The 11,096-nt window shown below is 43.7% G+C and overlaps 1 long non-coding RNA gene across 1 annotated transcript; it reads right to left on the bottom strand.

The window, feature by feature from the left end:
* Positions 1–1,088: 1,088 nt before the first annotated feature.
* Positions 1,089–10,467, bottom strand: LOC149326886 (uncharacterized). Its single transcript, XR_016286574.1, has 3 exons — positions 10,308–10,467; positions 9,686–9,761; positions 1,089–1,394 (listed from the first exon to the last, which is right to left on the bottom strand). It is a non-coding gene; the product is annotated as an uncharacterized LOC149326886 (long non-coding RNA).
* Between the last annotated feature and the right edge of the window lie 629 nt (positions 10,468–11,096).

The following is an 11,096-nucleotide window of genomic DNA, read 5'->3' as shown; positions in this document are numbered from 1 at the left end:
TGGTTTAGTGTGAAGTCGACCGCAAGAGTGCGGCCGTCCAGCCCGAAAGAGCAATGAGCACCCGCGCGCAGGCAGGGGTTTACAAAAACGACACCAACACCGCACATATGAAAATCAGTCAACGAAAAATAAGCAAAAACAGAAAACCGGGTGATGAAATTCAGCACGTCAAGTGAAGTACGGAAGTTGCATTCCTGTAAAAACAGGATGTCGACGCCCCTAGCCCTGGCAAAGTGCATCACCTCTCTCTGTCTGTCGACGGATTGAAATCCCCGAACATTCAGGGAGAGGAGATGCACAACCGCCATGACTGCCAAGAGCACCGACGGCATAACATAAAACCTAAAGAGCGCTGCCATGGGCGGCGCTTGACGCGCGCGGCACTTTTTTACTACAACGTTCGTTAACTGTCCCTTCAGATTCCGATGATTGGGGGTGGGCACGTTTGAAGTCTAGTCGGGAAAAGTCCATGTTTTCGGGGTCGTCGGCGCTTGTGGCCTCGCTCACCGGTTGCTGCGTGGTCTTGGCGACGCTCGCACACTCTTAGAACTAAAGGAGTGCAGAGGAGTGCCCAGAACACACTTTGAAGGAGTATTCGCTTGTCCCATATTCCACTCCTTTTTCCAGAATAAAATTACTCCCTCTGGACAAAGAGTGATCCAACACCTACTCAAGGAGTACTGTACTACTCCTGCAATAGAGTACAGGCACTCCTCCGAGGGAGTAAAGCTACCACATTGAAACAACATCCTACTACTCTTTCAGGTAGAGTTCCAGGACTCCGTTTGTTAGAGTGACTATACTCCTTCAAGGAGTATCAGCCCAGATCTTATTTTACTCCTTCAAAAGGAGTTTCACGTGTTTTCAATGTATCCTACTAATTTTCTTATTTCACATATTCTTCAGAGCAAGTTGGTCATATGTTTTGCAGGATCCACCTGCGCTACATCTACAAAAGAGTAATGAGCAAAAGGGATTATAATTTTTGCTCATACAACTACTTTATGGCTACACTACAGTTTGCACATTAGTATGGTGCTCTGTCTGCGTTGGGAATAACAATGGTTCAAGAAATAATGACACAAATGTACAACACTGATAACTTTTATTTCTCAAGTCATTGCTGTGATTGCTGTGGCTGCCCAAAACACGCTCGGGAGGCACTCGCTAGGATCAAGCCCCATTAGTGTCTCAAGCAGCAGACAAGCCCGCTTTGTTTTTGGGGTGTACTTGACATTAAATGCCAAGAACACTGCCAAAAGCAAAGTAAACCCATCTACCAAATCCACCGCAGTGAGCTGTAAGCGCTCAAAAGAAACTAAGATGCTGGATGATGCCGTAGCTTGCTCGGCTGAGTGAAGGAGCTTTGGCTATGCGTGCATTTCTCCGGGTGCCTGCAAACATGAATGAAAATAATGCAAGTAAGAGTCAATTCCAATGCCCTTTTCATACTATCCTGCATATAACCCCATGAAAAAAAAAGAAAGAATACAACTAGAATGTACTGATCGTGTGTGTCATGTCGCCACTAGTGTGTACCTATATTGTTACCAAGTGCAGACACCTTTCATTGCAAACCTTCATTCAGAGCTACAATTTTATGAAGCCCAATACAATTATCACTATGCTAGTCCTTTCAAAAGCTGTGTGCATGTAAAACAAGCACATATTTACCAAATGAAAATTTTAACATGAGCAACCTCTTCTGCAAGTATCATGATCAGCCTGACTACGCCTACTGCAGGGCAAAGGCCTCTCCCATGTTCTCCAATTAACCCTGTCCTTCGCCAGCTATGTCCACCGTGTTCCTGCAAACCTCCGCCCATGGAACTTTTTGCTGCTTCCTGCTACGTTTGCCTTCTCTTGGAATCCACTCCGTTACCCTTAAGGACCAGCGATTATCTTGCCTTCGTCTTACATGCCCTGCCCAAGCACCCTTTTTTCTCCTGATTTCGACTAGGATGTCTTCAACCCGCGTTTGTTCCCTCACCCACTCCGCCCGCTTCCGATCTCTTAACGTTACACCTATCATTTTTATTTCCATAGCTCGTTGCGTTGTCCTTAACTTAAGCTGAACCCTCTTCGTTAGCCTCCACGTTTCTGCCCCATAGGTGAATACCGGTAGGATACAGCTGTTGTATACTTTTCTCTTGAGGGGTATTGAAAACTGCCATTCATGATCTGAGAGAACCTGCCTATATGCACTCCGCCCCATCCATATTCCTCTAGTTATTACCCTTCATGATCCGGATCAGCGGTCACTGCCTGCTCTAAGTAAATGTATTCCCTTATCACTTCCAGTCATTTCTAAAACCACACCTATTGTGCTTGACGGTTTCTTGTCACGTAATACATTGTGCAGTTTAAAATATAGGGTAACCTTATGTATCAGCAGCGCGAACACCACACAGGAAGAAGGAGAAGAAGGTAAAGAGCGCTGAACTTCCAACTTTTATTTGAGCAAAAATTGAACCCGCACTTTTATACACATACCAGGTAAAATCCCACCAGGGTGGTAACCAAATCGTGCTATCGAATTCGGACCAACACGATGTCCAGGGCATCAAAAAGATAACTACTATCGCACTATACAAAGACTTCCATGAAAAGCATGAATGACATGCGGAAAAAAAAAACAAGACAATGTAAAGAACAGGGTTGAGTGTGCGCAAATGGAAAAATGGAAAAACAGGGTTGAGGGCGCGAATTTTGCTAAAACCATGAGAAGGCAAGAACACGGTAAAATAGTAAAAACAGGGTTGAGTGTGCGCAAATGGAAAAAATGGAAAAACAGGGTTGAGGGCGCGAAGTTTGCTAAAAGAAGCAAAAAAAAACATGAGAAGGCGAGACACGGTAACAACTAAGCGATGCGAAGGGATGAGCGCCAACAATTAACACGGCTAGAACTAAAATGCAGTGTGCCCCTAAAAGCCAGGTAAAATCAGGTAAAACCAGAGGGAAAGGTGATTTCTTTTTCAGATAATGAGATGGAAGGGGTGCTTACGCAACCTTCTTTGAGCCCTGAGATGTAGGTAGCTTCAATGATTTCGCGTGTTAGTTGGTTTTTATGTTTCTTTAAGACGGTTGCTTTCTTAAAATGAGGAATGCATTTCTTTTGGCTGTCACATACGCTGCAATGGGCGGGCAGGTTCCTCAACGGCGCCCCAGTTAGATCGTTCCTATGTTCCATTAACCTTTCGTTTAAGCATCTTCCTGTTTGGCCTATGTGCGCCTTACCGCAAGCTAAAGGTATAGAGTATACAACACCCTCCGCACAAGGCACAAAAGGATCTCGGTGCCCGGTTGTACAGCTACTATTCTTTTTCTTTTTATTAACTTTGTTGCACAGGCTTGACAGGCGCAGAGGGGCTGAAAAGACTACGTCTACGCCTGCTTTTCTGCCAATTTTCTTCAGATTATGCGAGATTTGGTGCAGGTATGGCAGAACGGCGACCTTTTTGTTCCGCTGTCGCGTATCATCGGGGGCTTCACATTCATGCTTCATACTTATCAGGACTTTTTTTGCAACAGACGAAAGGAGAGATTGCGGGTATCCTGATTGCGTCAGCCTCAGCACTTGGCTCGAAAAACTGTCCTGCAACCTGTGTTCACAAGATTTTGTGAGTGCGTTCTTAAAAGTTGACTTCACGATGTTCCTTTTTACAAGTTTTGAATGGGCTGAATCGTAGGGTAGGATGGGCTTATTGGCTCTTGGTTCAAATAACCAGCACACATGGTCCTCTCCGAAAAACAACTTTAACTCTAAAAACCGCATGGCGTTTTGTTCTGGGAATTCATGAGTAACTTCAAGAGGTGATATAGTATTAGAAAAAGTGTGGAGGACTTGAGTTGCTTGTGTTTTAAAGGCTTCAGTGTTGCAATCTAAGAGGACCAGGAAGTCATCGACGTACCGGAAAATTTTTAGAACGCTTGAAGACCCAAGCTTGTCCTTCAAGGATCTGTCATGCATAGCGAGGAAAAGGTCGCTCAAAATGGGGGCGATGCATGACCCTATACATATGCCTTACTTTTGTATAAATCTCGAACCGTTCCACTCTGCCACTGTTGATTTTAGGTAAGCGCATAGCAATTCAATGAAGCCATCCGCAGAAACGCCACACTCATTTTGGAAGGCCGCAGTGTGGCGTTTCTGCGGATGGCTTCATTGAATTGCTATGCGCTTACCTAAAATCAACAGTGGCAGAGTGGAACGGTTCGAGATTTATACAAAAGTAAGGCATATGTATAGGGTCATGCATCGCCCCCATTTTGAGCGACCTTTTCCTCGCTATGCATGACAGATCCTTGAAGGACAAGCTTGAGTCTTCAAGCGTTCTAAAAATTTTCCGGTACGTCGATGACTTCCTGGTCCTCTTAGATTGCGACACTGAAGCCTTTAAAACAGAAGCAACTCAAGTCCTCCACACTTTTTCTAATACTATATCACCTCTTGAAGTTACTTATGAATTCCCAGAACAAAACGCCATGCGGTTTTTAGAGTTAAAGTTGTTTTTCGGAGAGGACCATGTGTGCTGGTCATTTGAACCAAGAGCCAATAAGCCCATCCTACCCTACGATTCAGCCCATTCAAAACTTGTAAAAAGGAACATCGTGAAGTCAACTTTTAAGAACGCACTCACAAAATCTTGTGAACACAGGTTGCAGGACAGTTTTTCGAGCCAAGTGCTGAGGCTGACGCAATCAGGATACCCGCAATCTCTCCTTTCGTCTGTTGCAAAAAAAGTCCTGATAAGTATGAAGCATGAATGTGAAGCCCCGGATGATACGTGACAGCGGAACAAAAAGGTCGCCGTTCTGCCATACCTGCACCAAATCTCGCATAATCTGAAGAAAATTGGCAGAAAAGCCGGCGTAGACGTAGTCTTTTCAGCCCCTCTGCGCCTGTCAAGCCTGTGCAACAAAGTTAATAAAAAGAAAAAGAATAGTAGCTGTACAACCAGGCACCGAGATCCTTTTGTGCCTTGTGCGGAGGGTGTTGTATACTCTATACCTTTAGCTTGCGGTAAGGCGTACATAGGCCAAACAGGAAGATGCTTAAACGAAAGGTTAATGGAACATAGGAACGATCTAACTGGGGCGCCGTTGAGGAACCTGCCCGCCCATTGCAGCGTATGTGACAGCCAAAAGAAGTGCATTCCTCATTTTAAGAAAGCAACCGTCTTAAAGAAACATAAAAACCAACTAACAGGCGAAATCATTGAAGCTACCTAAATCTCAGGGCTCAAAGAAGGTTGCGTAAGCACCCCTTCCATCTCATTATCTGAAAAAGAAATCACCTTTCCCTCTGGTTTTACCTGATTTTACCTGGCTTTTAGGGGCACACTGCATTTTAGTTCTATCCATGTTAATTGTTGGCGCTCATCCCTTCGGATCGCTTACGTTGTTACCGTGTCTCGCCTTCTCATGTGTTTTTTTTTTCTTCTTTTAGCAAAATTCGCGCCCTCAACCCTGTTTTTCCATTTTTTCCATTTGCGCACACTCAACCCTGTTTTTTACATTGTCTTGTTTTTTTTTTCGCATGTCATTCGTGCTTTTCATGGAAGTCTTTGTATAGTGTGATAGTAGTTATCATTTTGATGCCCTGGACATCGTGTTGGTCCCAATTCGATAGCACGCCTTGATTACCCCCCTGGTGGGATTTTACCTGGTATGTGTATAAAAGTGCGGGTTCAATTTTTGCTCAAATAAAAGTTGGAAGTTCAGCGCTCTTTACCTTCTTCTCCTTCTTCCTGTGTTGTGTTCGCGCTGCTGATACATATGGATCGCAACCAACTAGCCCGACAGATGGTGTTATTCAGGGTAACCTTGAATCAGGAAAACACTTAAACCAATGACAGTTTTCTTGCTGAAGAGAAATGGCTGTTGCAATTCCTGTTTCTCAGATACCATTAACTGAATTTCATGCTCTAAAATAGTGAAGGAAAAATTCAAAATTTTTCATCTCAAAGAGGCAGACAACAAATTTCAGTTTGGTTTGGGTTGGTTTATGGGGTTTAACATCCCAAAGCGACCCAGGCTATGAGAGACGCCGTAGTGAAGGGCTCCGGAAATTTCGACCACCTGGGGTTCTTTAACGTGCACTGACATCGCACAGTACACGGGCCTCTAGAATTTCTCCTCCAAAGAAATTCCAGCCGCCGCGGCCGGGATCAAACCCGCGTCTTTTGGGTCAGCAGCCGAGCAAATTTCAGTTGCACATTTTTTTTGTTTTTAATGATGCATAAGGCATTACTATGCACGGATAACCACACAGTATTCGCCTATGACTGCTAAATAATTTGTAATTAAATATCTTCTCTCTCCTGCTTCACTTTTAAAAACTGAGCAATGGCAATAGCATCAAAGGTCAGTATAAGCCAGGGGAGGCATGAGGAAAACTGCAATATAATTGCGGCTTCGTCATTCATTGTGATTCAGACTCTTAAGGCAGGCTGGCTTTAGCATTGTAACTAATTAAAACGATGAAGTAGCGATATCGTAGCTTTTTTGTGCCTTCCATAACCTATACTGAACATTGATGTCATAGCAATTGCTATGCTATTGAAACAGGGAAGAAAAGAAATCTGGTTGTAATTATTTAGCGATTGGAGACGAATACTATGCAACAATTCTATGTATACGAATGCCCAGCACGTCGCTACAAAGAACACACATAACCAAAAATTTGGTGTTTATACTCATTTAAGGTAATACTACTTCCCACGCAAGAACACGACAGCCATGTGTAAACTTTTTGCTTTCATAGTAATAAAATCTATCCAACGACAAGTTAGGCGCAGCATGTCTGCTCTTTATAAATATGCAATACTGACAATGTTTGACACTAGCATTTGGCATGAACGAGATAACTGTGATTACTTCGCACATTACGTGCCAGTCCATACTATTATGCACAATTTAGATTTGCAAATGTAATGTGTAATTCTCTGACTGCCACGTTAGTGCACTGCAAACCAATGAAGTTGTCTTGCATTTGCAATGTTCTCACTACTTTTATGCAACACTGATCACTTCAGTATATCTGCATCGTTCTGTAGACGGCCACGGGATAGCTAGAATTAAGGCTATTTTATGTGATGGAAACCATTGACTAGACAACAAAGAAGAAAAGCCTCAACTACTGTCCTGGTGCTGGGACGTCTAATAAGAGCTCAGAAAGACTCGGTTTCAATACGCCAGACCCTCCGCATAACATTACCCTGTGCGAACATACCCCACCCCACCCTAGCTTAATTTCTGTCCACATGCACCAAGGCTCACTGCACCTGTTATAAATATTGCCCTAAATATTGCAATCAAGCTGCCCGTGTATGCATAGACTATCTGTGCATGGAGAAAGAAAGAAGTTGTTAGGAATGTTTCACACCAAAAACAGAAAAAAAGCAGCCTGTTTCTCAGAAACAGCTAAGAGCATGAAATGGTGTGTCCAAAAAGATTAGGCTGCTTTGTACTTATTTATGACAACGAGAACTGTCAGAGCTGCGCTTTCAAAAATTCAGGAGCTTTGTGCACAAATGTAGCTTCCGTATGCACGTCTTGCAGCACCAATGCTTCCGAATTGAAACGACCGATGAATATGCACAGGAAAAAGCAAATAGAGAGCGCTTGAATTTAAAAGAAAAGCTACCTTGCACAATCAGAAATTTCGCGACAGAACCTTCCAAACAGTGACGTGTACTGGTTGCGGTATACGGAATATATACCTAGCAAATAAGTGTGCGCTTTGTTAACGAGCGGGATTCTTTGGCGGCAATGCTACAGCTCCAATTACGAAAACCTAACGCTGCAAAAATTGAGTTTTCAAAATACGTGTGAATGCACGATACACTTTTGCACGTATTTAGAACTTTCAGTTGTGAAACACAGACAACGAATCTTGTGTATGTGTCTTCCTTGGCTGGTAAAAAAATTCTTCTATAAGTCTCCAGTTTCCCTGTGTACTCCACAAATTCTAGGATCCCTGTCCGCTACACGTCAAATTTCACTGAAGCGAAAGTAATACAACCGACAGCTGATGATCTGCTAGGGCAACAGGATTTCAAAAGTTTGAGAAGGGCAGTGGGAGTCCAATCCAGGTGGAGTAGTGAAATTTGACTAGTAACAGACAGGGATCCTCCAATCTGTGGAGGACACCGGCAAATTGGAGACTTACGGAGGAATTTTTTTACCCGCCAAGGAACACGCATACACAAGAGAGGACCACAGAGGACTACGGCTTTTAGCAGCCCTTGTCCTGTGCGGTTCTCTCTTGTGTATGCGTCTTTTTTGGCTGGTAAAAAAATTCTTCCATAAGTCTCCAATTTGCCTGTGTCCTCAACAAACCGCAGGATCCCTGTCCACTACTAGTCAAATATTTCAACTCCACCTGGCTTGGACTCCCACCGCCCTTCTCTGTGGAGAAAGGGTGACAGCAGCTGGCAAAGGACAAGGTTAACTGCAGATCAACTGGGGAAGCATTATCCTGCACTGATTTTGACGGCAGGTTCACAAGACAAACAAAATCAACTCGAGGAGCGGGGTGCACATCATGCGACTGAATGTCAATGGCCAGTGAAAATGGCACCAGCACTATGGAATGCACATGCAGAAAACGAGACGCATTTTTTTTGTCAACTTTGAGTAGCAGTCTACTGCAATTTTAAAGAGCAAAGCTCTCAAGTATGGCAACACTGGCACTTTTTGTTTTACTGGGGTGAGGGTCGTCGTGAGGGTTGAAGTCCATATTTCTTTTCTATCCACTGTGTTAGTTGCGAGCTATGTTTACCTAATAGGGGCTGGGCATCTAACATCACCGTTATTTCTTTGCAGCAGTTAAAACAATACAGCATACATTTTATAACATGCTTAACGAATTTTTGGGAGCAGCATGCTTTTTTACCCTTCTACTATTTGTTGCTACTGAATCAGTTTGGCGTTGACAAAAGATCTGTAATAAGGAGTAATTACTCATTGACATCCACTCGAGCACAGCCAAACGGCTACAAAGGAAAGCTATACAGCTTTCACAGAAACTTCGTAGTTAAAGAAAGATTCGTCCTGGTCCGGTGTTCGAACTCAGAACCACCACTTCACTGGAGCAGTCGCTCTATCAATTTGTCCAACCTGGACGGCAAGCTTATGGTAGGGCGAGAGCGAAGTGATCAATAACTCGAGTGGGAACTGTGTTGGTCCAATGTTTTAGGACCCCTAAAACACTGGACAAACTCAGTTCCCGCTTCATGTTACCTCTAAAACATTGGACAAACTGAGTTCCCGCTTCATGTTACAATACTGAGTGACATTTTGGTCTATACACCAGAAATACCGGTAAAGCATCATGATAGAACACAATGTTTTTTAAAGGGATAAAGGAATATGTTCGCCCTTTCAGAGGGCACATATGCATAAGAGGCAACATGTGTGAAATAGTCACTCCACCTGAAGCAGTGTAAATTCCATTATGTTAACAGCAGCAGTCAAAAGCTTCATGAGCGACTATTTCATACAGATCATGTAATTACATTCATGTAATTCAGGATCAGATTCATGTGATTATACAGGGAGGTACTGCTGCTAAGTGCACGTAGAGCTCTGCATGCATTTCTAAAACCGGCTGTGAGTCTATGTCTACGAAATTTTTTTAAATAGGCAGGTAAGGTATGCATCACTGGAAAACAATACCTACCACAAACAGCTGAGGAGAGATAGCACAGCCAAAAGCTGGAAGCACGAATGGCCCAGTAGATACTGGCAGCTGGCAACTGCAAATAAATATGTCAAAGCAACTGTTGTCAGTGGCCGTAACAATGTCATGAATGACAAGAGAAGAAATTGTCTACTGCTTCATAAATTAGAATAAGGTATTCACATAGGAACACAAAAAGCAATGAGATGGCCCATGACAAAAGAAATGAACAGATTGTATGTGATGCACCGATATACATTTTTTCAGTAGATTTACATGACTGTCACAACCGCATAGAAAGATGAGCAGGCTGGAATACCACTATTTTTATGCATGATGAAAAGAGCGTAACTATTCGAATATAGCATGCACAGGATTTAATTATTACTACTAGGGTGCTTTGGAGCAGCACCGAAGGTATTTTTAAATTGAACGTAGCGACCAGTAGACCCGTCTGCTTTGCACAAATGACGAGAGGATGGAAAAGGCATGCATTCATTAGCAAGAAGCACGATATCTCACATCACAGCATGAAACGAAAATTGGTATTGGATTTAACAAATCTGCACAGAAATAAAAACTGCCTAGTGGCAATGCAAGTAAGAGCAAGGGAAAAAAATACCGAAGAAAACTGGTGAGTGTGGTGCAGGGAGGTCTGTGGGTAGGGTCTCGTGCCTGGGAATAGTTCCGAGCGCGGAGAATCGCCGGCAGCACAGCTGGTGGCAGTCAACCAAGAATAAATAAGAGAAAGTGAAAATCAATAACAAACCATCACCGATATAGCGAACGACTTGAAAGCGGGCCGCACAAACGAGGGATATAGCAAAAAGCTTGAAATCCTAAATAAGTGCGCAGTTGCATCCCAAACAGTTCTCAAAATCTGAAGGCGAGGAAGCATCGACACCTACACCTCAGGGCAGACGCAAGAACGATCTAACTTTGACATAATACTGTGTCAAATTCTGTTCCATGGGGAAGCACAGATAAAAATTTACAAATGACTAGGCAAGGGATATGCCCCAGCCTTTTACACGCGATCATTGTCCCCGAAAAAATAGTATGACAAATATTAAGGCGTAAGCACTAATCCGACGAGTACACACACTGAGCACTGTCTGTTGGCAGCTGGCCTAGCGCGAGTGCTCTGTCGCGCGGCACTGCCGCTCATCGTCATCTTCTAAGTAGCACAAATCAATCCGACGGTCACCAGCCGCGAGGCAACTCGACCGTTGTCAGTTCCCTTGTCTGTCCGCAGCTGGCCTAGCAAGAGCGCTCTCTAACGTGGCACTGCACGCTCATCATCCTCTCCTACGTAGCACAAATCTATGCTATTGGAATGTAGTAAACATTGTCTGTTGTTTTTCGCAGCGCTAGCAAGCGACCGCATAACTCTGTTGTGATAACTGGTGGC

The sequence above is a fragment of the Amblyomma mixtum genome, chromosome 10, assembly GCF_055824585.1.
Source record: "Amblyomma mixtum isolate Tamu chromosome 10, ASM5582458v1, whole genome shotgun sequence".
NCBI lineage: Eukaryota > Metazoa > Arthropoda > Arachnida > Ixodida > Ixodidae > Amblyomma > Amblyomma mixtum.
The sequence above is the reverse complement of the archived record's forward strand: the minus strand, read 5'-3'. Positions and strand labels throughout refer to the sequence as shown.